Genomic DNA, 2360 nt, shown 5'->3' with positions numbered 1-2360 from the left:
CATCCACCCTCTGGTCCCATAGCCCATTGCTGATTCAACACAGCTCCTGGCTACTGGCAATGGCATATTCTGCCCATCTCAAGAGTCTGGGGTAGCATGATTCTTTGTATTACATGTGCAAAAGCTCAGATCAATCAGACTTAAGCTCAAAGGGAGAATGTGTTTGTGTCTGTAAATAAAAAGCCCATGGCATGGCTAGATCTAGGACACGGTTTCAGTCTTGCTGCCTCTTGGCTCTGCTTTCTCCACGTGGGTTCCTTTTACAAGGAGGCCCCGGCAGCTTCCCACTTATTTCCTATGCTTTCCTTGACCTGAGCAGAAAGACAGAGTGTCTGTTCTGACAGTTCAAATATATGTTCCAAGGACAGAGTCCAGTGGCCCACCCAGGTAACATGATATCATGAATCCATTTCAAAATCTGGAGGAATGAAATACACTGAGTGGCCAGGCCTGGAGCACATGCCCTTCTCAAACCATTGCAGGCCACGGCAGTTCTTGCACCGAGTGGCTCCCAGAGTCACGTGAGCCTTCCACCTGAGGCAAGAGAGAAAGGACAAAATGGGTTTTGTTGACAGAAGAAGAAGGGACAGATGCTGGGCAGGCAGAAGCCACAGAGGCAGGGACCCTGGGCCACAGCAACAGGGCCAAGTCTTGGTGTGAAGCCCACAGGCCAACCCTGTCTCCCTCTGGCACCTGCTGCCCCCTGGCCTTCCTCTGTCCATTAACTGCTGCAGCTTGGCGGGAGGAATCATGACGACGCTCACCTGAGCGCCCCCATTGGTGCTGCTGGAGCTGAGAGGAGGCTGAAAACGAAGCAGTTAACAGCCTACTTCCTTAGGGAAGCTGCTAGGTGAGCAGAGCCTAGGCACGCAGTGAACTCAGCTTGAGTAACAAGGGCCTAAGGCAGAGCGGGGAGCAGGCCCCGAGAAGGAAGGGCCTGGGGTCTGATGCGCAGCTGACCCCAAAGGCGCGCTTTCCCCCAAGGTGGATGTTTCTAGAAGTCGCCCCCAGTCACCCTGTGACCCTTAGGCCAACCTCCCCATCACTGCCTCTCACCCAGCCTTTCCTTCTCACCCCCCCGGGGTCTTACTGGCTCCGTCCCGGTCCCTTCCTTCCGTCCCTGGAAGCCCCTCTTGTCTGCGGCCCCCTCCTCTGGGAGGCCAGGTTTACCAAGGTGTGCCAGGAGGGGACGCAGGCCGGAACTGGCTTCTGCCAAGCCACCGCCAGAGCAGTAATGTTTTCATAGCATCTGTGTGGCTGGGTCTTTTCTGAAGAAAGATACTCGCCTGAGCAAGCCAGGGCCCTCAGGTCACCTGGGCAGGGCCTGCTGGGCCTGGCCTGATTGGACCAGCGGGGACTCCTCCCCGGTGCTGCCCAACAAGGCCAGGTGTGATGGGTGACACCTGGCCTGGCCTGCAGCCCACACAGAGTCCACGGTCATCGTCCTGATGACAGGATGGACGGCTTCTCAAGCTGAGTCTTTGTGAGACTGAAGCAGGCTGTCAGCAAGGCTGGCTCGTGCAGTGCCCTCCCTGGCCATCCATCTGCAGGAGCCCACAGGGAACGGGTAGGATGTGGCCTCTGCCTCAAGGGCCACCTGCTGCCTCAGGGTGTCACCGGCTGAGGTCCAGGCTTCCCGCTGTCCAGGAGCCAGCCTGGTATGCCTAGCATAGGAGGTCCCACCCCACCAGCAGCCAGTAGTGTGCCTCTTCAGGCTGGACCGAGGATTAAATACAGCAGTGTGTCTGTTCCCTGCTCATTGTGACATGTGGATGTGGTTGTTTTAACACATGTTAAAAATCATAGAGCCAGCACAGTAGATCTATGAGGTCATAGATATTGTTGGTAAGGACGATGCTAATTTTATAAACATTTTTTTAAGTTTATTCATTCATCTGGAGAGAGAAAGAGAGTATGTGTGTGTGTCCGAGCAGGGGAGGAGCAGAGAGAGCATCTCAAGCAGGCTCTGCACTGGCAGCTCAGAGCCCAACACGGGGCTCAAACCCACAAACCATCAGATCATGACCTGAACTGAAGTCAAGAGCTGGATGCTCAACTGACTGAGCCCCCCAGGTGTCCCAGGATGATGCTAATTGTAAAGCGTGAATTGACAGGAGGAACATGCTTAGCTGAATAGCCACGCAGGAAGCAGTCAGGCCTGGAAATACCCCAGAAGTGACCCTGGGGTGCCTCATTCAACTAACATTGAAATGGGGGGTTTCATATCCCAAAGGCCCTTAGCTTGAGGCCAGTCTCTTGGAAGGACCCTAGGCAATGCCCAGGACAAGTGTGCCCAGGAAGATTATACAAGGCAGGTGTGCCCAGGACAGGTGTGCCCAGGACAGGTCTGCCCAGGAGGG

At 55.2% G+C, this 2360-nt stretch overlaps 1 long non-coding RNA gene across 1 annotated transcript; it reads right to left on the bottom strand.

The window, feature by feature from the left end:
• Positions 1-388: 388 nt before the first annotated feature.
• Positions 389-1242, bottom strand: LOC115293604. Its single transcript, XR_003909520.1, has 2 exons — positions 1171-1242; positions 389-534 (listed from the first exon to the last, which is right to left on the bottom strand). It is a non-coding gene; the product is annotated as an uncharacterized LOC115293604 (long non-coding RNA).
• Positions 1243-2360: the final 1118 nt, after the last annotated feature.

Source organism: Suricata suricatta, chromosome 6, assembly GCF_006229205.1.
Source record: "Suricata suricatta isolate VVHF042 chromosome 6, meerkat_22Aug2017_6uvM2_HiC, whole genome shotgun sequence".
Lineage (NCBI taxonomy): Eukaryota > Metazoa > Chordata > Mammalia > Carnivora > Herpestidae > Suricata > Suricata suricatta.
The sequence above is the reverse complement of the archived record's forward strand: the minus strand, read 5'-3'. Positions and strand labels throughout refer to the sequence as shown.